Here is a 25,095-nt window from a genome sequence, read left to right on the forward strand (position 1 = left end):
TGAGGTTATTACAAGAGTAATGCAGAATCAATTGTAGTTTTCTTTTCTTGTAGCTGGCAAGCACAAATGGTAGAAACCTCTCCTACAGTAATACTTAACAGTTTGGGTTTATGGCTGTGTGAATTATCAGGCCTGAATGAAGGTTCTAAAAATAAACAGAGATCCATGTCTACTCTTTCTTATTGCCTCAGATTTCCATTATCTAATAAAATTTCTCCTTAGAGAATCAAAATAGAGTTGACATGCAAAGTTAAGCAAGGAAGTAGAGGGGAAGGCCAGCTCGGTGAGCTAGAGAAGAAAGGTCACTTGGGGTGTCAGATCAAGGTGGACTTGGGAGAGAACTCAGGAGACAGGGGAAATGAATTGAGTAGCCCAAGAGGTGAGAGTAGGTACAGAGAGAAGAGTCAATTAATCAGAGTAGTCTACAAGCTGGCTACTCCCCAAGGTGGGTTTATCTGGGCAGGCTGGCTGCATTTGAAGGGCAAGAATCACATGGAAAGATTATGTGTCCTGGTGGTTCATAAACCTCTAAATTGTTTATGCTACGTAAACGCTGCTCCTCCAAACAAAACATTACTCATGCACCTAATGACGACTGTGTCCTAACTCCAAATCTCTCTCAAGTCAATGTCTTCTCCATCCTCAACCCCATCCCTTCCTTCAAACCCTTAGTGCCATTCTCTGACACTGGAGCACACAGGACAAGTAATTTCTCTCAGATCGACCTTCAGTTTTTCTTCCTTGTCTGGGCAAATTCTATCATCTGCATGATTCTGGAAAGATCCAAGATTAGCAGTAGGCATATTTTGGAGACCTCTGATAGATCAGGGACTGTCCTGTTCTGCTTAGCCATCTGCCAGGCGAGCTATGTAGCTGGTCCAGAGTGAGCCCATCATCCCAAGCCACTGTGAGCAGCTTGGCTTCAGGGTATTTTGAGAGGCTATTTTTGCCCTCCTGGCCTGAGCTCAGCACTCCTCCATCCTTCACACAGGGGTAGGAAGCCCTGTGTTTCAATGAGCCCAGCTTCAGCACCAGCAGCCTGGTCCATGGCTGGACACCCCATCCTGTTTCTCGTCTGTGCCACTTTGGCTGATGTGTTACTGTTCACGAGACACCAGAATTCGCTTGGTAAATTTCCAGAGCATAAGGTAAGAGCCAGATCTTGAAAGTCTGCTGTGGAATCCTGCCCCCACAGAGGAGGAAAAGACAAAAGGAGGAAGGATGGGAAGGGAGCCAAGCAGAGGTCACATGAAGGGTCAGGGAAGAACAAACCTGCCACTTCCCTTGTTGTCCCACTTGCCATCACCGTCCAAGGCTCATAGGACTTGGACCACTGCAACCGCCTCCAAATCCATCCTCTAATGGCCACCAACGAAATCTAACTAAAGGATAAACTTTTTAAAAGAATGTGTTACCTTTCTGCCTCAGATCTGGTTTTTTAATAGGGCATCTAAATGTATGGTGCCTGACCCTTTCACATTACAGTATTACTGATAGTCATGGCCATACTGCATGGACGGAGTGGAATTTATTTCTCCATTTTTCCCATTTCTTCTATTTCCTGTTTTTATCTAGATTGCAAGACTACTAAGATGCCTAGTAACAAAACTAAGCAGATAAGTAAAACAGATGACACACATCTGCAGTTTTAATGAAACAAGATAAATCTTGAAAACATATGCAGAGAAATGTACATTACCACTAGACATAAGCAGTTACTGAGTGAGTTAAGTTTTACATAAATGTCAGCTTCCTTTTTCTTAATCATTCAAAAGACAACAAACCAAAAAGTTTAGCCTGTCATATTTGGGAGTAGAAAATTGGGTTGACTCCTAGGGAAAACGATGAAGATTTAGGATTTTCTCATTTTCTCGTCCACTTCTTTCTTCCCCACCTACCCCCACCTCTGCCCACGTCAATAGGTTTTTTAATAATGAAATGTGGTTAAGTTTCCACATTTTACCAACAGGCTTAAGCAACATATTTCCCTGAGTGTAGTGTTATATTGGTTCAGAGAAAATTTTTGAGAAGGAAAAATTGGAAAATCCAATAAAATGAATTAATAATATGAACTGATGTTAACTCATCCTTCATTGTTTCCCTAATGTTCACTGTCTGCACCATCTATAAATATGTAATGGTGAGAAAACCACAAATAACCAAATTTTTTACTTAGAATGATCTTATAGATCTTGTATATTTATAAACAAGTCATATGAAGCCCAAGGTCAAACACTTAGTTAATAACACAGTGATGTCCAGAACACCAGCATCCCAAAAATCACCCCCAGGCTCTTATCACTTGATAACACTACTTTGGCCTAAAAATTTTTTATAGATACAGCTTTAGCCAAAACTCATCCAACAAGAAACTATGATGGTGCTAAAAATCCTGAAAATATAGCCATTTTCTATGCACCAGTGAGGCTCAACAGTTACTGCACAGAAAAGTTTCTAACCTAAAAATAATTGATCTTCAATGAAAGAAAACTCAAAGAAGAAAGGGTTACAGAGGACCTTCACCCATCCAAGTGAGCCATAACAGAATGGGAGAAAGTGAATACAGCCATCAACTGTTTTTAGCAGAATACAGTGCTTAAGTCATCACATTTAGTCTAGTAAGTTTTGAAATATATTTTATACCACTAGCCAGCTTTTCACATCACTTTGACTAAAGTACTTAACTACACTTGTCTTAGTCTTCTGGTCTGTAAAAACGAAAGGATTGGACAAAGCATTATTAAGGTCCTTTTTCCATTTTCTTAAATTTGAATAATAATTAAAAAATAATAAATGGAATTTTTAGTTTTTAAAAAAGTGGTTATTTTATTTTAAAAATTATCATTGTTCTTTGGAAACTATCCAACCAATATAGAAAAGTTTAAAGTAGAAACTCCAGACTTTCCTTTCTCCTCTAACTTTTGTGGTCTGTATCCATGTGGAATTTTGCCAGATCCAAGTGTGTGACCTTAAGCCATTGACTGGGCTTCTCTGAGACTCAGTTTCTCTGTGTGCAAAATGAGACCAGGTGATGTCAGCTCAGCCTCCTCGCAGGGGAAGATGAATGTATTACAGGAGGTGACAGTATTTCCACAACAGGTTTTGTGTGAAGTTGTTACTACTGTTATGCTGGGAGTCATGATCACATGCTTCCTTCTCTGGAATTTGCCAGGATACCCATCAGGTGGGGGTGCCTGCCAACCCTCTTCCTCCCAGGGGTCTCACCAATAATTCACAAGCAGCCTCCCTCAATGAGTCAGGACAAATAAGGGTGGGCATCCTTCAGCTTATCAAATGACATCAGAAAAATGGAAATAGTCACCAGATGATGATTCAACCAAAATAAAAATTCTTATAAAACCATCTCTGAATCATGTTTGCATCACTTCTGATAAATCAGACCAGGCGGAAACAGGTGAGTGAGAGTGACCGCTGGGGGTCACTTCATTGCAGCTCCACCTCTGTGTCACTTGTACCTCCAAAGACACAGGTTCTGTGAGGCACACAGACTCTTTGGAAGCTGTCATTTCCTCAGCGCCTCCTGGTCATCCCATGGTTTTAGAGTCAATAAGCAAACACGTACATCATTTAATCTTGGAGCCAACAGGTCCCACAAGATCATCTGGTAACTTACAACCTAAGAACAAGGTTGATGAAAACAGCTGAAGGTTCTGCACCATCAAGAATATGAAAGAGTTTAGGCGCTGGCCCTGTGGCCTAGTGGTTAAGTTTGGCGCACTCCACGTCAGCAGCCTGGGTTTGGTTCCTGGGCACAGACCTATACCACTCATCAGAGGCCATGCTGTGGCGGTGACCCACATACAAAACAGAGTAAGACTGGCATAGATGTTAGCTCAAGGCGAATCTTCCTCAGCAAAATAATAATAATAATAATTTTTAAAAAAAGAATATGGTGGGGCCGGCCCGGTGGCGCAAGCGGTTAAGTGCGCGCGCTCCACTGCGGCGGCCCGGGGTTCGCTGGTTCGGATCCCGGGCGCACACCGACGCACTGCTTGGTAAGCCATGCTGTGGCGGCGTCCCATATAAAGTGGAGGAAGATGGGCACGGATGTTAGCCCAGGGCCGTCTTCCTCAGCAAAAAAAAAAAAAAAAGAGGAGGATTGGCGGATGTTAGCTCAGGGCTGATCTCCTCACAAAAAAAAAAAAAAAAAAAAGAATATGGTGGGGCCGGCCCCATGGTGTACCAATTAAGTGCACATGCTCCGCTGCTGGTGGCCCGGGTTCAGATCCCGGGCATGCACCGATGCACCACTTGTCAAGCCATGCTGTGGCGGTGCCCCATATAAAGTGGAGGAAGATGGGCACAGATGTTAGCCCAGGGCCAGTCTTCCTCAGCAAAAAGAGGAGGATTGGCAACAGATGTTAGCTCAGGGCTAATCTTCCTCACAAAAAAAAAAAAAAGAATATGGAAGGGTTTAAACTAACCACATTAATAAGTGGCAAGAATAATACACAGTGGACTTATACTAAAAATGCACCTATCTCATGATCAAAGGATAATTCTCTTCTGTTTCCGGGACAAACAAATGTTTTAAAGCCAACTAACAAGCATACACAAATAATAATTAATATCTGTAGTATTCAAAACACTTTTACATGTCAACTCATTTGATCCTGAATGCTTGGGGGAGGGGAATTTACATTTATTGAAAACTTAGCATGTGCCAGCCACTTTGGATTTCTTCTTGTACTTAATCCTCAACAGCAATAACTAATCACAGGTATTATTAGCCCCATTTTACAGTATACAAAACCAAGGCTTTGGGAGATGGAATAACTAGATGGGTGGTTTGAGCTTCCCACCTGTGCAGGCCTCTTGCGCTATAACCTAGTTTCTTAGAGACTGTAACCTTTGATCTTGATGAGTCTGTGGGTTACTCTAGGGCTTTAGAAAATAAAACACTTTGCAAGTTAAGTCAGGCTGACACTGAAAAATGTCAACTTCCTTTCTACACTGTGTTGGTGGGCAGTCCTACACTCTGCCTACCAAGGGCTAATTATTTCTGGTAACTTGTTTACCCAGAAATGAGGCAACCAAGAGATAAGGTGCTCTCTTTTAAGAGAGCTCCAATCCTGCCCTCCTGGAGAACACCCCAGACCCACCACTGCAGCAGCTGGAGGGGGGTTCCCATATCACCTCATTATTAGCATGATGTTACATATTACAAGCCCCCTCAGTAACTGCACCACCAACCATAGCCCTTATTTTCACGCAACTCAGCTGCCCCCTTAAAGGGAGTAAGACAGAAGTCTAATCAGGAAAACAGGAAAAGAACAAAATTAGCCAAGTGAAATCTGCTGGAGACTTTGTCCTATTTAACCAATCCATCATGAAAGTTTATTTGAGTGAAATATACAACCCAAAAGGATTATACATTCCACGAAAATCTATCTGCCCCAAGTTCTGCTGATACTCAAAATTATGGTCTTACAAAAAAATGTTTGAAACATAAACAAATATGAATCTGGGAAATTCTCACTTGCTAAATCCTCTCTTGCTAACAGCCACAGAAGTATTTCAACCACTGCTGCCTTATCATTCTCAAGAGATTTGGGCAAAAAGAAAAGCATCAAAATTTAAATAGAGACAACAAATCTCCAAGTTTTGTTTTCCTTTTAAATGACAAATATAAAAATAAATTTAAAGGCAGCACAACATACCTTTACCCACCCCAGCAGATTGAGCAACCGTCAACGTACAAGAAATTCTGGATCAGAAATGCTAATGTAAAGACAACATCGGAATAATATGGAATGTGCAAAAAGAACCTCTGGGAGGAGTCTATGAAGCCTAGGCACTTTGAGTTAATCTAAGCAAAGTTCCAAAGTCTGCAAATTAATGTATAAACCATTCAGCTTTCACCAGCATTTGGGGGAAAGTCTTCATTAATACTAGTAAACAAAAATACAAAGCAATATGCCCAGGAAAGTTGAGACTTGGATATTTTTTCTCTCTCACAATATTAGCTTACAGTTTAGCAACAGCTAGGGTGGAGGAGGAAATTCCTCTGTTCACACCCACCCCCCTCAGATGCCTTTTTTTTAAGAGGACTGTGTACAATGCATTTAAAAAATCTATTGTTGGGGCGAGGGAGACTCAGATGTTTTTTCTCTGGCTAATAATGGATTCAATTGCCTTGAAGTCAATGAGCTCCTGGGTAGGAAATACCAAGAAGACAAACAGGAATAGAGTAAGTAATGCACCAGCCAGAAGATATGTTAGACCTACATTCTAGAATACCTTAGGGCACCCTTGAATAGAAAAATATGTCATTCGCAAAACTATTCAACTTTACTTCATTTGTAACTTTAAAAAGTTTTCTTAATTATTACTAGAAAAACGAAAGTACTTCAATACTTGAGATTAAAAGCACGTAAATATGAAAGCCTTAATTGAGAGAACAGCCATGACAGCACAACCCACAGGAGCAATGTCACCAGACCTACCATTACCAAGAGACTGGAACCCAGCATCCTGCTCTTTCTAATCTGCCCAGAGAGGTAGAGAAAGCTAACTCCCTTGTCAGTTAGATGAAGGTTATCTGCTAACGATCATTCTCCTTCCTTATTCTATATCTTTCCAATGATAAGAATGCCAGGCCACATTCACTTTTATTATCAATTATCTGACAAAAACCAATGAAGAGCTTTCTCTCTATTTGATAATATGAGTGTCCAAAATCAGTTACTGTTCTTGCTAAAACTACCATAATCTTAAAGGGAGGTGAATAGGAAAGGCAGAATAGGAACCATAAATACTTCTATAATTGTGACAAATACAGATACTAATGTTTACAGTCACATTAAGAGAACAAGAATAATATGCTGAAAAATAGCCAAACTGTCTGACATTTAGTCGATAATATGTTGCTTCCTCTAAATTTCAGTAGTGAATGCTAACCATGTGCCAAGCTCTCTGTTAAGCTCTTTATGTACATTTTCTCATTTAATCCTCCCAACAACTCTAAGAGGAAAATACTATAATCCCCATCTTACAGAAGCACTCAAACGTTCAACAATTTACCCAAGGTGACATGGGTAGTAAATGACAAAGCCAGGATGTGAGCTTGGGCTACCTAACTCTGGAATCCATGCTTTAACATATACTCTCTCCAACCCACCTGTTCTGCAAATCCACATCCATGCTCTTGTGACATGTCTCGAACAGATGTCTCATATTATACAACTTTTGCACTGGGACTTACTTTTTCCTGTATTTGTACTTTGGCACTTGCTAGAATAGTGAACTTCTTAAAAGTAAGCACTGGGGCATTCTTTTTTTGTTGTTGTTGTGAGGAAGATCAGCCCTGAGCTAACATCCGTGCTAATCCTCCTGTTTTTGCTGAGGAAGACCGGCTCTGAGCTAACATCTATTGCCAATCCTCCCCCTTTTTTTCCCCAAAGCCCCAGTAGATAGTTGTATGTCATAGTTGCACATCCTTCCAGTTGCTGTACTTGGGACGGGGCCTCAGCATGGCCAGAGAAGCAGTGCGGCGGTGCGCGCCCGGGATCCGAACCGGGGCCACCAGTAGCGGAGCGCGCGCACTTAACCACTAAGCCACTGGGCCGGCCCAGCACTGGGGAATTCTTTTGATCTCCTGAGGACCTCACAGATGGGTCTTGCCTCTCAAAAACAAGTGTGAGACAAAAGGCGGAAGTTGCCCAAGTGCCCATTGATGGATGAATGGATAAACAAAATGTGGTACATACATACAATGGAATATTATTCACAAATATTAAAAAGGAAGGAAATTCTGGCATATGCTACAACATGGATGAACCTTGAGGACATTATGCTAAGTGAAATAGCCAGTTAAAAAAGGACAAATATTGTTTATGGGTCCACTTATATGAGGTACCTAGAGTAGTCAAACTTAACAGAGACCAAAAGCAGAGGGGTGGTTGCCAGGGGCTGGGAGGAGGGGGATGGAATAGGGAGTTAGTGTTTAATGGGTACAGAGTTTCAATTTTGCAAGATCAAAAAGTCTGTGTGGGGCCGGCCCGGTGGCGCAAGCAGTTAAGTGCGCGCGCTCCGCTGCGGCGGCCAGGGGTTCGCCGGTTCGGATCCCGGGCACGCACTGACGCACCACTTGTCAGGCCATGCTGTGGCGGCGTCCCAGATAAAGTGGAGGAAGATGGCCATGGATGTTAGCCCAGGGCCAGTCTTCCTCAGCAAAAAGAGGAAGATTGGCAGATGTTAGCTCAGGGATGATCTTCCTCAAAAAAAAAAAAAAAGTGGATGCATGGTGGTCATGGTATCACAACAATGTGACTGGACTTCATGCCAACATTGTGACTGTACTTAATGCCACTAAACTGTGGTTAACGTGGTAAATTTTATGTTACGTGTATTTTGCCACAGTTAAAATTTAAAACAAACAAGGGGAAGAACTAGAAGGAGTGTACATCACAGATATGCCTTAACATGCCTTGTCAGGGCTGGCAGGCACAACTCACACTGCTGTCATGGGTGGCAGGGAGCTGGCCCTCCACCAGGAAGTCATCCTGCTGGTGTGGCACTGAAGCCCACTGACAGAGATGAGCCATTCAGGGCCGCCCCCTCTGTGTTTCCACAGCCTTGCAACCCATGGGTCACTCTTGGGAACATGCCCTTTCTGCCAGCTGGGGAAGCACAAGGAAATGACAAACTCCAAGAAACCATGTCTTTGAGACCTCGACAGGCACCTCTTCCTTTTTCAGAGGCTGGGCCTGTGTAGGGCGGATATCTGGTGCCCTGAATGCCAGAAATCAAGTCCAGACATCCATGATTTCCCTGGTCAGGGAGCCACTGTGGCAAAAATAAAGGGGGGTGGGGGGAGAGGTAGTTTCCACCTTGGAAATGTGACAAGCCAGAGTTAATCTGCAAAGGGAACAATACTGAGAAATGTGACAGGTCGGGATTCCTTCAGTGACAGAGGTGTGGTAATTAAGGAGCTGCCGAGCTCCCTAGACAGTAGGGAAAACACAGCTCAACTCACGTCCTTCTCTTCAAATCACAGTCCTGTGGCCTCCGATGAGGCTCAATCCACTGAGCGCTCTTCAAGGGAATGGACCACTTGGACCCTCTAATGCTCTCTGAGCCAATTCACTGTTGGGTGTTTCAGGCCCACGGTGTTCAAGACCTCAGCTGGGCTCAGAGATCAGAAAAGACCCAGTGCTTCCCCTGATGGAAGTGAACACATCCACCAATTGAGAATTCAAGTCCACTTTGCTCCTTCAGCTTTCAAAAATAGTTTTTCATTGAACCTTTTTTTTTTACCTTTACAATTACATATTTTTTATTTATGTTATTTGGATGTCATCTTTTTACTATTTTTAATAAAAGGCAAAGTTTGTACAAAGGAAATAAAATAAAATTTCTGCATTGATGACTATGCTTTTTCTATTGAGGTAAAATATATATAATATAAAATTTACCATATTAACCATTTTTAAGTGTACAGTCTAGTGGCATTAACTACAGTCACATTGTTGTGCTACCGTCACCACCATCCATCCACAGAACTCTTTGTAAAACTGAAACTCTGTACCATTAACTCACCATTCCCCTCACCCCCCAGCCCCTGGCAACCATCCTTGTACTTCATGAACATTTTGGAGATCTTAATAAATGTCTTCTCCTTTTACTTTCTCTCCTCCTTTCTCCTCCTTAGGCAGGCAGCCAGGCTTTTAATTTAAATGCTTGCTTTGCGGATCTGGTGTCAAGAAGTCAAGGTTCTCCCTGGCTGTTGTAAAAATCTAAGCCAAGGTTCTTCCCGGCGTTTGTAAAAATCTAACCATCGACAAGCTACACCAAGTGTTTCAGAAAGGGTCCTTTCTCCTTCCACCCTTATTTTGCTCTGTTCCCTGGAAGCTCCTAGGGGAACTGGCAAGACTTCAGAGAGGAGAGACTCCAGGCTCCAGATTCCCAGCCTTGCCAGGAATTCCCATGCTCCATCCCACACCTGCATGGACTAGCAGAGCCTCAAACTTGACCACGTGGACAGAAACAGTCAAAAGCAATGTAGACATGTGACTGGAAATCACAGCTGAAACGACAGATGGGTGTCTAGATGGCCCCCTTCCCACAACCTAGCACCTTCTAAAACTTTAGACCCTGGATGCAATCACAAGATGAGTGTGTTCCAAAAATAACTGAGGTTAAATTTTCTGTTAGTGGGACAGCTTGAAGGCTTGGAGACCATATGAAGTTAATTCATGTAAGTTTTAAAAAATGCTCTGCTTTTGCAAGTCTTTGTTTATGGACTGAGATTCATACCTCCAACCAGAGGAAAAGGAGAGAGCAAGTTTAGTTTGTATTAAGCACTAAGAAGGCAGAATAAAGAGGGCAATGATTAAGAGACTGTTTATAAAAGCCAGACTACAGGGATTCAAATCTTGGCTTTGCTACTAGCTATGTGCCCCTATCCATAAGCCCTGTGCCTCAGTTTCTTCATCTGTAACAAAAAAAATTATAATAACGGTATCTTCCCCAATAGGATATTATGAGGATCAAAGATAACAATACATATGTAGCGCTTGAAATAGGGCCCGACTTTCAATAAATATTCAATATCAGGAAGCAGCTTAAACTCACTTTAATCTCAGAGTATCTGCTCTTATGGAAGATTGAACTCACCGCAGAAATATAAAAATTTGAACTTTTTTGAAACTAGACTTTTGGTGGTGAACACGATGCCGTCTATACAGAAGCCGAAATATAAGGATGTACACTTGAAACTTATACAATGTTATAAACCAATGTGACCTCTATAAAATAGTAATAATAAAAGTTAATTAATTAATTTTTAAAAATTTGAACTTGTTCAAAGCTACACTTCTGAAAGAAGCTTGATCACAATTTGTGGATGCACATGGGCCCATGTTCAAGGTTCAAGGTTTTATTCAACTGTATGCAGAGTATATTATGTCTTCCTCTGTTCAATACAAACTCTGTCCTTGGTTTGGATCCACTCTTCATAAAGCTCTAGTAATTGTTACTTTGTCCGAGTACTTTCAGCAGTTAATTGTGTAAGGATTCTTGCTAGCCTTTTTCCAGGGCAATTTTGAAAGGCATAGTTTGTGGCAGAGAGTGTAGTGGATTTTACAAGAGATGACATACATTATCAAGCCCAAGAGGAAGCTCAAGGAGTTCATGAGAGGTGACAATACACTTAGAGGGTATGAGTTACACAGAGGAGTGGTGCTTTGTGGGGACAGAGGCCTCTAAGGAAAAAGACACACAAGCAGAGACTGCCTTTAAAATTAAGGGACTAGGGGGCCAGCCCCATGGTGGAGCAGTTAAATGTGCACGCTCTGCTGCTGGCGGCCTGGGGTTCGGATCCCAGGCGCGCTCCGATGCACCACTTGTCAGGCCATGCTGTGGCGGCGTCCCATATAAAGTGGAGGAAGATGGGCATGGATGTTAGCCCAGGGCCAGTCTTCCTCAGCAAAAAAAAAATAGGAGGATTGGCATGGATGTTAGCTCAGGGCTGATCTTCCTCACAAAAAAAAAAAAAATTAAGGGACTAAACACCCAGAGCAAGGGATGTTCAGACAGTTTAAATAAGTAGTTTTAAGTATATCAAAGTCAAAACTCTTGATCCAGTCTACTCTCTCCTCAGTAGAGAGAGGCTCAGCCAGCACAGAAACAAGGAGAGGGAAAAATACATGCCCCTGGACCCAGCCTTGACCAATTCATCCCACCTCTCCCAGCTAGAATGTCTTGATCTTTAGAATGGGATTAAAATGACCTAAGTATCTCACAGGGTTGTTGTGAGGCTGAAATAAGATGTATGTGGCCCATAGCAGCACTCAACCATTGATTACAATAATAAAAAGTCTAGAAGCCATCTCTCAGATAGCCCAGACTGGTTTTCTTCCTTTTGTTTTTACACCTTTAAGATTGATATTAAAGACAAAATTGTTTCTAATACTGATTTCCAAATTATATTCTCAAAAGAATTACTAGGAATCAATTACCAGGTGTCAAATCTCCCCTTTATGTGACATAAGTGATAATCCTCCATAGCAACCGCTCTCATGTTCTCTGCCCCTCGCTATTCCCCATGACTGCCCACTTTCCAATTTAAAGCCCTCTGGAGCAGATCAGCTGGTCTGCTGGAAAAACACAGGCTTCCCAGTCCTGGGAAGACACATTCCACTCTGGCCAGAAGCCCAGCACTCTGGATTCTTCTGCCCTGGCCTCTGAGTCCAAACGCTGGAGTTGGATGTTGTTCACAGCCTGCCAGTTACTCCCCACAGCCTCCTTTCACTTCTGTGGCCCCATCTTCCACTTGCAAAGGATAGTGAAAGTTAGGAAAAGAAGATATACAGAAGTTGCAAAGAAGTTTTCTTTTCCTTGGAATGCCTTGGTTATAAATCCAGTTTGGTTCCAACACTTGCCTAGAACAATCTACTTCACTGATAACGTTCGTTAAAAAGGATTGGAAAACGATTGTTATAACACCAACAATGAAAGAAAGCTGGAAAACACAACAGAGTCGAGAAAGAACTCTGTTTTAAAATTCTGGAGCCCAAGAAAAAGCAAGTTGATTTGGAGTAAAACAAGAAAGTAGATTTCTTTGTTTGTAGCAATTCTGAAGGAGACTCTCACAACGGGAGATGAAGGACGGGGGCTCTTGATTGGACATAATTTCACTTCAAAACTTTTTTTCCCCCTCAATATACATTGGGCATGCTGATTTCACTTCCCAGTCATGAGTCAGGTTGAATAGCTCAAAAAGGAAGAAAGAGAGAAAAAGAGGGAGAGAGACAGAGGAGATGGAGGGGACAGAGTTCCAGATGGTCTGGGCCAGAAATTAAAGACAAAGAGAAGGGAGAAGCGAGAGAGGATAGATGTTTACAGTGGACGTGCCTGCTGCAGGTGGTGGAATTAAAGGAGCTGAGCGACAAAAGAAGAGAGGCATAGATGGGGCGGGGGCGGGGGGGCGGGGGGAAGCCGAGGCGGCGGGCATAAAGGGAGTAAAGGTTATAGGAATGAGGCTTTCATTTATTCCCTTTCCTCCCCCAGCCTCCAGGTGGCAGAGCTCCCAAACTCAGCTTGCTTGGGAGCTGAAAGATAGGACAGAGGCCTGGGCAAGTTTGGGGAGGAAAACAAAGAAACAAAAGGCACTGTGGCCAGGCAGGACTGGGGGGAGTGACCCCCAATGAGGGGCAATCAGTACATGCTCAGAAACATTTCCATTGCGTCCGGGGTACCATAGCCAGACGCTCTCAAAACGCTAACGGAAATCTTTCATGCTGCAATTTAAGCTCTTTTTCTCTTCAAGGCCCAATAAAAAGAATCATATTTGCATAGCACACTGCAATTTTGTACCATCTCATTTAAGATACACTTGCTAGAGTTGCATCCATCTGAAGCGACAGAAACATATCTACAGGATGTGAATTCTAGATCCGGACAGCTGGAAAGGGGTTTCTTAACGTCAGCACTGTGGACGTTGGAGGCAGGATAATTTGTTGTTGTGGGGGCTGGCTTCTGCATTGTAGGATGTTTAGTTGCATCTCACTAGATTTTAGAGCACCCTTGTCCCTCCCTGATAGCCCAATCTCTCAGGTAGGTCTGCTAATTCCAGCCCTGAGGCTTGGCTAGTTTCCAAAGTGGTAAGGAGCTTCTCACAGTGCAATGTACATACAAACCCCTGCGGATTGTTAAAATGCAGATTTTGATTCAGTAGGTCTGGGACAGGGCTCAGGATTCTCTAGTTGCCACAAACTCTCGGGTGACGTCCATGTCACAGGTCCCCAGACCACACTTTGAGCAGCGAGGCCCCCTAACACTGGGTTAGTAATAGGAGGTAGCAGGGTAGGAAAACTGGCTGACACTGGATAGCTGTGGGATCCTCGGCTGGTTACATAACCTCCAAGTGCCTCAGCATCAAATCAGATTTGAAAAGTGGTGGTGACTGTAAGGATTAAGTAAGATAGTGGAGATAAAGCAACCAGTTTAGCATCTGGCACTCAAAAAATGTTAATTTCCTTCCCCTTCCCCCTCAGCTCGTCCCAGCACCATGCCTCCGAATCTCAAGATCCAGGCATCCCTGGGATTACAAGGAATTCCCTAGAAGAGAAAATTCTATTCCATTCTCAATGGTGGTTGGAGCGGGTGGGTTTCTTCTCTTTTCATTCCTCTATTTTATACCCTCTATGCTGGCTATACCATAACATCTGTCATCCTTTGGAGGCTGTGAATTGTTTTGATAATGAAGCATATGATGAAAAGAATATTTAAAAACAATGTACACATTGTGATTTTATGCAAAAGCAATGCCTCCCACTCTTGAGGCCCATCTCGGTGTTGCATTTAACACTGATTTGAACTGTTCTCTAAAGGAAAAATGATCCCAGACAGGAATAATCTCAAGCACTTTCACTATCATCTGAGTTGCCAATACAGTTTGTTCATTTTTCTCCCCAAATGAAGGAATTTGGCTCATCTGGAATTGTGTCAAAGGAGAATTCTTGCTACCCTTTGTGAGGATAAAATGTTCTAATGCAAAATACTAATTTGCCAGGCTAAATATAGCCTCGGAATCACACGGCACATGGACCTTGATTTTAATACACATACAGAGAGAGCTTTTGAATTCAGGATTGTGAAGTACTTGCATTTTCTAGAAAATTAAATAAGATTTATTCCTTTGGGAAAATCACTCCCCCAAATCCCCCACATAAAAAGGGCTAAACAATGGTATCTTTCTCTGTTTATAGGCTGTATCACAAAACTTACATGAGGCACTGCTGCAAAGTAAGTTTCTACATGATTCCACTGTGCCAATGATGTCATGATAATGTAAGCCAACGCAGGCAGGGAGAGGAGCTGAACGCAGTCCGTTAACCGTCTGTGGTTTGGCCTTCCTCGAACCTTCTACACACACTTAACCAGGTGTGGGGCTCAGGCAGTCCCTGGCAGGGCTCTGCATTTGAGGCTGAAGTCAGGCACTGGCTGGGTGGGAGAAAAGGCAGCTAAGTGCCCCTCCCTCTCCCCTGCCTCGGGGTGCCGGGCTTTCCCAGATCTGCAGGGCGGGTCTCTGCTATAGGAACCACTAGCTCAGTCCTCACCCCAGGGTTCACCACAAACACCCTGAGAAGAATCATGAACTGTGGACAGGATGGCCACCTAAGGAACCTTCCCTCCCTTCACAGAACTTGATGTGGTGTGGGTGGCAGTTCCATTCACACACTTTTCTAACCAACAAAAGACTAACCCTGGAAGTCCTGGCAAAACTCTCCTCGAATCCTTACCAACCCAGGACACCTTAAGCACTGTGGGGAAATTTCTAGTCCAACCCAGGAAAAAACTGCTCTCGCCTCACTGTTCATCCTTACTCTGCAGTAGTAATCCTTTTCAAGGCCACCTTGGTAAAGCATGTGCAAAGCAATAAAATACATAGTTCAAAGAGAGGTTAATATTTCTGGACCTGCATTTATCTGTCTGCACACAATGACTTGATTTCTCACCCATCCTATACAGCAGATAAAGAGTTTAGGTGCTCCACAGGGCAGAAGGCTCAGGCAGAATCCACAGACCTGGGGACGCAGCCCCAGGGTTCCAGCAGCGAGATCACTCAAGACCCAAGGCAGGCTACTCAGGATTGATCAGCTTACGTAAGAATTTCACTAGGGACCTGGTCCAGGGCACATTCCCTTTTCTCCCAAGCTAGAGATGAGACTACACAGCGGGGTGGAGGGGGGTATTCAGTATCCACTACAGGCTTGTGCCCTGAGGCACTATATTCTCAAGCTTTATATGGCATCACCAGGAGCGCTGGTTTAAAAGGCAGTATCCAGGCTCCTCCTAGAGGGGTGATCCTGACTGTCTGTGCCAGGGCCCAGGAATCCTAACACAGACTCTGGGGTGACTGACCCACATGTCCAGATAATGCAGCCCAAGTGAACAAGGCAGATTCCCAGGAAATTGGGTCTTCAGTTCAGGCTGAGGTCCTTAAACAGACTAGAGACACTGGAAAGTCAGGGGACCTGAGTTGGACAGTCCCCTCTCCATAAACGTTTTGAGGGGGACTTCCCTCCAACAGACAGTGACTAAAAAGAAAACTTCGCAGGGGCACCGCACACTGCGTTATGTGCTACAATGTTCTGCTTTTTAAATCATGTTGCTTGTGAATCCCCAGCTACTTTTTCTAACCAACTCACTTCCTTAAATGTACAGGTTCATCCTAGCCCAGGACCCCATCGGCGGCTGACACCATGAATTTGGGGGAGAGTTTTGGACCAAGGGTGGACGATACCTTTTATATGTGTTTAATCAAAATAATGATTTGTAGAGCTGAAAAATCAACTCAAAATAATGTTTCTGGTGTGTCCACCTCGCCATGGTGCTATGTAATAATCCATCCAACCAGCGAACTCTACTGCAAATCTGTGAAAAGTTAAATGATAAAACAAAAAAGACTCGATTATCTAGGCTTCTCAGGCTTTTCTGAAAATCTGTTTTATTTTAACCCTCATTGCAAATCCTTACTTAATATATCAGTCTACGCTCCTGTCTTAGGGACAGAGTAAACTCATTAGAGCTGGCAAAGAATCTTGCAGTAATTCCAGATGAGGAACCCCACTGACGCCCATCAGACTGCTTGCTGGTCACTGAGGGACCTTAGTGACTTTAAGGACCTTAAAGCCCACAATTAGGGTCCTGAAAATTTGGGTCCATTTTTCCCAATAAGGAGCAATTTCGGACTTACTCAAAATGTAAAGAGGAAGCAAGTACAGAAAAATGGAAGAAGCCCCATTAGTGCAAGTGCGTCGGGGGTAAGAGGAGGAGAAGGATGTCAGCCAGACTCCCCCAGGTCAAAAGGAGGGGGGTGTGGGAGTGAGGATGGAGGTTAGGCTTGGAGAACCTCTGTGTTCAAAGCTTCTCAATCTGATCAGTGTGAAGGATGAACAACTGATCTGCTATACAATTGCTGGAATTTAAAAAATTAACTCTAAAAACTGTTAACTTATTTGCATCTGCTATAAAGAGGAAAGAAGACTTTGGTTAACTTAAAAAAACAAACAGTTTTGGGGGAAGTACAACATATGCAAGGTGCTTCCATATACATCTCATTTAACACCAGTTTTTAAATAGGTAGGTTTTGGTGTGCCCATTTTTATAGAAGAGGGAACTAAGAATCAGTTGAAGTGACATGCTTAAGATCTTACAGAGAACTTGGCCAAGGTGCTAATGTGTTTTGGCCCTGCCACGGTTCTAGATAACTAGGGCATTATGTATCTGCATATTTGGCTCTGCTCACTCAGTCTGCTCCAATCAAGCATCAAAACCAACCAGGAACTCCCCATACACACCTAAGAAAAAAAGAGTTCAAAGGATAGTGACATTCCCCGCTGAGTTCTACAGCTCTCTCCCCTTTCCTGGCACTCACACCACGACCCACTCAACCAGAACATGTATCCTCCAAGACTTCACAGACAATACAAACAAAAAAACCAACTCCTCAAACCCACTCGGGGGAAGCTGCATCATCTCATCGCTGTCCTCTGCCTAGATAAGGAAACCATAGCCTTCCCCCTCCACAGGGCACCTTCCCCAATTGCATGGCCCATTCGGTCACTCTGAGACTCCCCCTAAGATGGGAACAAATGCCAGTTACATGTCCCTTAATCCTACCCAAATGTAGCCCCCCAAGGCCTGGTAGCACCGGTGCTCCTAGATTTGAGAGAGGAATAGTAAAAGGAAAAAGTGCTACATGGAGCCCAGGGATGCCCTCAGTCCCTTCCCCCCTGCTGTCTGTCCTTTCCTGCATCCTCAGTCTCAGAATTCACTTCCACTTGAAAAAAAGAATCCCTCACTGAACTCTAGCGAAAGCACATCCTATTTTATTGTAGGAAGAAAGCTCTTGATTAATTCATTTTTCTGGCACTCAACTTTCCAGAGAGTGGGGCAAAGAATAGAAATTAATTTGTATCGGGATTGTAGTTTTCTCAAAAGCCAGCCTCCAGAGTCTCTGCTAGAGTGGGTTTCACAATTATACTTCCACACTCCTATAAATCATAATTCATATCTAGGCTAACATCACACTGAGACTACAAAGTCCTGAACTGTCAAGGGAAGGACAACTGTGTATTCCTATAGTAACCTCACCAAGGCAAGCAGCAGTCAAGGCAGGATGGTCATTCATCACATCTTAGAAACACTTCCATCAACAACAGTTGAAACAAATTTTTAAGATTTAGGTTTAAACTTCAGTTACTATATTACTTAGAACACTCCATTTCTTTATTATTCTAATTAATCAAGCACTACTTAAATCACATTAAAAAAACTCTATAACTTTCTCTTTGAGCAAAATAGTGGATTTTCCCTTTAGATTAGACATGATTTCAACTTTCCTACAATGATATACTCCTGGAAAATGTGTTTGAAGGCAAATGTCCATAACTTGAACAGCAGTCTCATATATTCTTAGAAGGGGATTATTCAACAAAGATAGATATATATCTCACCACGGTTCATGGAGACACTGCCTCCCTCAGGCCTCAGCCACCCAAACAGCTGCTGGGTGAGGCTGGTGCCAGCGCTGGGCCCTGAAGCTTAAGCTTTCTTAGCTTCATGGAAAATCTGCCTCCGGGTGTTAAGTTTGCAAAGTATAAAAAAAAATTATGCAATTTTCTAGCAAAATTGTTGAACCTGATAAGTATATTAATCAATTACTCCAAATTTCCATTGGCTGGCACAGGATCCCTGATCAATAATCTAAGCAAATGGGGACTCCTATGTTTCTCAAGATCAAAGAACAGCCAATCCAGAAGCTAATTCAAGATAGATCAATTCTACTCGTGTTGAGAAATGTGTAAGATTAAAGGATGGAACTGACCACTTCCTGGTTTTCAGTAGTAAATTTTCAAATGCTCCTGTTTCAATTATTAAAATCCCTTAACACGACCTCCATCCGAATTCAATTTCATCTTTATTTGAAACATTTCTCATTACCCTAATAAGTAATGACAACTTAATGAGACTTGTAACGACAACCGTGGTAGAAATCTGGGACGTGGGTGTTTTAAGAGTCCTCCAAATCTATAAGGATGGTATCTAGACAATAATTATAAAATGAATTAGAAAGTCCAGTGTTTGCATTTTTAAAAAGTAACATTTAATATATTAATTCTACACTAAAATACTGAATATTTTAGAAAGAAAATAACCAGTGGATCATCTTCCCCTCACTTGATAACTAAGTAAAGGCAACCTGCTTCACTTTATTAGTCAGAGTTCCTGAGGCTAATGAGTCAGAATGAGCCACTTATGAAAGTGAAATAAATTCTGACAACACTACCCTAAACTCTGCAGGCAGGAGCAGTGCCAACCGTCATGCCAGAACTATGAAATAATGGGTGTTTCAAATTGTTTGTCCCATCTGAAAGCCCAGACATCCATCTCGTGCTAGCACCTCAGCATCCCAGAAAGAAACTGAAATGAACTCCACTGCCAGAGAAACGACTCAAGACTTAACTGCACAGTCTGCTAGGTAAGGGCCAGGGAGACCCAAGCAGGATTATTTTCGTTTTTCCTGGCTCATGACTAATCTTATCCGTGCAGCTCAAAATAACTGTAGGGCCCACAAGACCCATGGTATGTCCACTCAAAGGAGAAGATGCCCTTTAAGCAAAGAGCCTGTGCCAAAACTGTGGAGGAGAGAGCTGGCAGTGGACAGCCGTGTAGAAGGTGCTTTAAGGCAAGTTTTAATTCTTAAAAGGCTTTATGTGTAAAGAAACAGAGTAAACTCCTTACTGGATAGACCTCATTTCTAGACATGTTACTCTGAAATTTTATTGATCAATGTTGGGGAGGCTGCCGGACTGGGAGAAAGAGAGAGTGTTTAATGAAATTGGGAACATTTCAGGAAGAAAAGTGCCATGCTGAAGTGAACTCTCTTTAATTAGAACAAAGCCAAGGGAACAAATCCTCTGGGATTACAACCGTGAGTGGTGGGTTTGTTCTGATTCGGCCTCCAGGTGCCTGTGAACGTGTGTTAAGACCAAAAGGCGCTTCCTCTGAGAAATTAAAGTGTTGGCAGACTCAAAGATATACTCTATAGAGAGATGTATAGAGGTGTGTGTGTGCGTGTGTGTACGTGCGTGTTAGTCTCTTTTCAAAGGTAAATACATTTAGGAGGGGGGAAAAAAAGGAAGTTTGTCCAAATTAATGGCTCTGCACTTAAAACTGCTATAGGGAAGGGTACAGATTTGTCAAAGTCTGACCACACAGCATATCAGAGCCAAACTACTATCACCCAACGCGGGAAATTGACTTTACCGGGTCTGGAGAGATAATCCACCGTCTCTCTAAGCGAGTCATCTCCCTCCCAGACGCCCCCTTTTTGCGGACTGGGGAGGGATCCCCAGGGCTGGCGGGCATCTCGCATCAGTGCAGGGGCGCTCAGGAACCCGGCTGCCCGGCCGGGTCATGAGGGTCCAGCTCGCCGTCTCGCTCCCCTCTGCAGGCGCCGTGCTTTGCCTTCAGCTCTCAGCCGGCCCCTAGCGCCACTGTCCCCGGCCCGCCCCGCCTCCCTCCGCGGACTCCCAGGCTCCCGGCTCTCACGGACTCCCGATTCAGTCCCCTGGCCTCCACTACGTTTCTCTAGAATTTCTCAGGGCCGCCAGTATCTCGTCGCTCCTATCCCAGCGGGCGCACCATCTCCACCGGGATTACAGGCACAGTTTGCCCAGCGCTCACCACCACGATCCGCCCCTTCGACCCCCCAAAGTGTCCCCACAAAGGAGCCAAAGAGACGTATCCTCTGGCTTTACCCGGGGTAAAACGCCAAATCCTAACAACTGGGGTCCCAGCCTCAGGCCAAATTTCCAGGCTTAACTCGGACCCGGACCCCCCACCCTCCCCGCGCAGAAGGGGCTGCTCCCTCCTCCTGCACCATCTCCCGAGTTCAACCTCTGCACCTCAGTCCGAAAAGGCTCCGCCTGGTCGGGGACCCGGCCCTGCCCGGCCTCAGTCTCCCTGCAAAGCTCCTGACTTCCAAAACGCCTCCAGCGCTGCCATCTACGGAGGCAGGACCCGCGCCTTCCTTGCGAGCTGGAACTGGTGGCTCCATCCACCGCGGCTCCGGTTCTGGAGAGGCGGCCACGGCCGTTTGATGTCCACTGCTTTTCCTACAGCCCAGCTGTGTGTGTGTGTGTGTGTGTGTGTGTGTGTGTGTCTGTGTGTGTGTCTGTGTGTGTGTGTGTGTGTGTTGGAGGGGGTTTCCTAAGTTTATTTTTTTTAAAGCGTATATAAGTAAGTATTGAATAAAGCAGCCAAAGACTTGGCCCTCCCCCAAACCTAAGAATTCAGAGCCACATGGCCACAGCCCTTTCCAGCTAGGCCCCCTCGCCGCACTCGCTCCGCTAGGCAAGGACCATAAAAGCCCTTTAAAGTCCGCGCTGCTTCCGAAGGCTCCCCAGATCTCGAGTCCCTCGAGATCAGTCCCTCGGGGCCTGAGCTCCAGGAGGGGGCCCCGAGGACGTGGTGCTCGGGGCCGCCGCGCCCCAGCTTGGGACACCCACCTCTAGGCGCCGGACCCCGTGGGAGCAGTCCTCGGGCTCCGCTCCAGCGCGACGCGGCCACTGCCTCCTCCCTGGGGCGTCCGAGACACTCCGGGGAAAAGCGTGCGGCAGCCCCGGGCTGGGGCGAGCGCATCTGCCGAGCGCCGCGGCCGCCGGGCCCGCTGGAGGGCTGGGAGCGCCGCCCGCCCGCCCCCGGGGTCCGCCCCTTCCCCGCCCCGCCCCGCTCCTGGCGCCCAGCGCCCGCCGCCCGCCCCTCGGCTTCCACATCCCTCCCCTACCATCCACACCTCTCTGTGGTTTGGGTGGAATCTATGCACAAACCAAGAAACCAAGAAATAAATGAATGGATAGACTGGAGGGATGGAGGGATGGAGGGTTGGAGGGCTGAAGACACCGGGCAAGTGAAGCCGAGTATTTCCTAACTGGGAGAGGGCTCTAGTGTCTGGGTATGTGGGATTGTGATAGCGCACGGTGGGCGTGTCGGCGTGCGTGCATGTGGACGTGTGTGTTGGTGTATACATACGTGCATATGAATGTATGTGGAAGTGTGTGGATGCGTGTGTGCGCTCACAGCGCCAGGAGCTGCTGAATTCCTACCCGAGGGGGGAGTGAGTCCCTCATCCCCTACGCAGCATCACGACTGTCCCCGGGTAAGTAGGACCGCTGGGAGCGGTTGGGAGGTGCGTCTTGGTGACAGGGACGGGGTCTCCGTGTGTTTTGTGCCCCACCCTGATGTAGTCCAGAGGCTGAGGTGTGGACAGGGATGCTTCCGGCTCACTGGCTCGCCAGAGCCTTCAGAGCCTCTCCGTTGTGGCAGCCGGTGGCCTGGTGTCAAAGCGCGTGTGTTAACAAAGCCAGCGGTGGGGAAGGAGGCAGCGGATACACCGCGTGGGCCTCGATTAGGCGGGTGGCCAGCCATCCCTCACTCCCCAGCTGTCTGAAATTTGTCTGTAATCCCCTCCCCCACCATGAATATTTAAATAATGTTAATGACCCTTCGAAAATGGACTGTCTAGAAATCCTAAGAGAGGACACACACAGAAGCACCCCACACAGAAAACAGCAGTTTAAGCAAGTAAAATCTTTCTCTGCAAAGGAAAATAACAAGTCAGATTTCTTGAATTCAACTTTCCGCTAGGCATGATCAGCGTTTTCCTTTTCGCAGCGATTCTCTCTCTCCAGCTTTGCACGTCCGAGTCCCTTATTCTGAACCGCTGGCCAAGGTCCTCTTCTGAGAGTCAATTCTGTATTCCAAACGCAGCAGGGAAAGACAACTGCCAGGATCTGGTTGTTTCCTAATCCACAAAAGTCCTTGATTTCCAATACGAAGAAACAATATCTTCGGGAATTGCCCAGAAAGCCTGTCCATGCTAGTGACACATGAAAAATAGTACCCTGCCAAGAAAAGGCTTCTTTCCCACCCTGAGATTTAGTCACACCTTTACTCAAGGCAGGGATAAAGGCTTCAACAGAGACATCAGCTGTTCTCCTCAGGGTTCCCGAATGTCAATAGGCTTCTTTTTCTTGGTATTTAGGAACTGTTTCGCCAGCTTTTTTGTATGTTTGTCTCCCACACTCCTGAATTTCAATAGAATTTACTGACCAGTGGCCGGAGATTTCAATCAATTCCTTTCCTGTTTTCCTTCCTTCCTCCTTCCTTCTTCCCGCCCTCCCTTGCTCCCTCCCTCTCTTTCTTTCTCCTCATGTGACAGACTTAAGGAGTTAAATATTTGGGTGCCCTACATCATGATCTATTTTTAACATTTTACTATCATGTGAAAACCTCACATTGAAATCAGCACATCTGGGTACACGCATTTATTTATATGGACCATAGTCTCTCCAAGGAAAGATTCTAAAATTACGGCAAAGGTGAGATTTTATAAATCACGTTATGGCAGGTACATCATCCTCTTTCTTCATATGTTCCTAAATTAGAATAAGTGTAAAGTTTACAAATCAAATTTCATTATTAGAAAGAGCACAGCAATTCACACTGACTTAATTCTGAATTACTTCTTTCCTAAAGCAATGTCAATGTAAATATTAACATTAATTTAATATTATTTTAATATTAATTAGTTAATATAAATTTTCTGGTCATATTAATTTTAAAGTTCTGGTTTACCCCACAGAAAACTACCGAGAATATTAATTTAGGAAAAATGCGTGTTCAATAGATATTAATTTACAAGAACATTTCCCTTTCTTCCATCTTATAAGATATTAAAGAGATAGCTATGATTAAAGAAAACATTTTTAATATAAAAGGCTTGGTACATACCAGGTGCTGAGAAATATTTATTTATTTATTTATTTATTTATTTATTTATTGTGAGGAAGATCAGCCCTGAGCTAACATCTGTTGCCAATCCTCCTCTTTTTGCTGAGAAAGATTGGCCCTGGGCTAACATCCCTGCCCATCCTCCTCTACTTTATATGTGGGACTCCTGCCACAGCATAGCTTGACAAGTGGTGCGTCCGTCCCCGCCCAGGATCCGAACCTGCGAACCCTGGGCCGCCGAAGCAGAGCCCGGGAACTTAACAGCTACACCACCTGGCCAGCCCCTGTTTAATTTGTTCAATGAAAACAATGCAGGAGTATGAGCATCTGCATGTGAAAGTAAAAACTGTTTTTAATTAACATTTTCTCATTTATTTTCCCTCAGGTCAGTAGTTCTCAATCGAGGGTGATTTGACAGTCCTCCCCTCCGCCCCGCCCCCCCTCGGACATTTTGGCAATGTCTGGAGAATTTTTTAATTGTCATAATGGGAGGGGGTGTTACTGGCATCTAATGGATATAGGCCAGAGATGTTGCTAAACATCCTAAAGTGTACAGGACACCCCCCAGTAACAAAGGATTATCTTGTCCCAAATGTCAGTAGTGCTGAGGTCAAGTTATCTTGCCCTGGACTCAAAGCCAGTACTAAGGACTATAGATGTCAGAACCACCTCTGTGCTTATTAAAAATGCAGATTCCTGCTCCACTTTTACCTACTAAGTCAGGATCTCTCGGGGCAGGGCTAGGGAAATTGTTTTCACAGCTCTAGGTGATTCTTAAGAATATGGAAGTGTGAGAAACACAGGAGATGGGAAAGGCTGGCTTTACCCAATGCATGTTGACAGGGTCATCACATCGTATGTCTCTTAACATGATCATGGTTATTAGAGCTGAGACTATTTTATGAAAGAAGCACATTTAGTCTCCTAGATGCACTTCAGAAGCACATTTGAAGCAAATAAAAGGCTACTAATTTTGTGAACAAAAACATAGCCAGGATGTGTAAATGGTAAATGCTCCCAAAGGCCCTACCCCACCTAGGACACAGAACCTTTACGGAAATTTTGCTTGGCAGGGGAGGAGATCAGAATTTCTTTCACTATGGCCTAAGTGTACATTTTTGCTCCTGTGGCCTCTGCTGGGCTGCTGGTCCACTCTACACCATGCCCCTGAGTAAGAGTGGCCTCCGGGGGACTTAAGAAATAGAACGTACTTACTAGAGAAACACCAAGACTGAAAGTTAAGTTTCTGGGAAAGGAGTCAGCCTAGAA

General features: G+C 44.4%; 1 protein-coding gene across 5 annotated transcripts in view; it reads right to left on the reverse strand.

Annotated features, from left to right (window-relative positions):
* Nucleotides 1-25,095, reverse strand: part of PALM2AKAP2 (PALM2 and AKAP2 fusion) — a 327,255-nt gene that overhangs the window by 80,945 nt on the left and 221,215 nt on the right. The window contains exon 1 of one of the 5 annotated variants that reach the window (XM_087419327.1): nt 21,543-21,659. The exons of the other annotated variants lie outside the window; for them this stretch is intronic. The gene's annotated coding sequence lies outside the window, so the exon portion shown is untranslated. Of the gene's footprint in view, nt 1-21,542; nt 21,660-25,095 lie in introns of those variants that run through there. 5 annotated transcript variants of the gene reach the window in all.

The sequence above is a fragment of the Ceratotherium simum genome, chromosome 29 (genome assembly GCF_057802395.1).
Source record: "Ceratotherium simum simum isolate JZ-2026a chromosome 29, ASM5780239v1, whole genome shotgun sequence".
Lineage (NCBI taxonomy): Eukaryota > Metazoa > Chordata > Mammalia > Perissodactyla > Rhinocerotidae > Ceratotherium > Ceratotherium simum.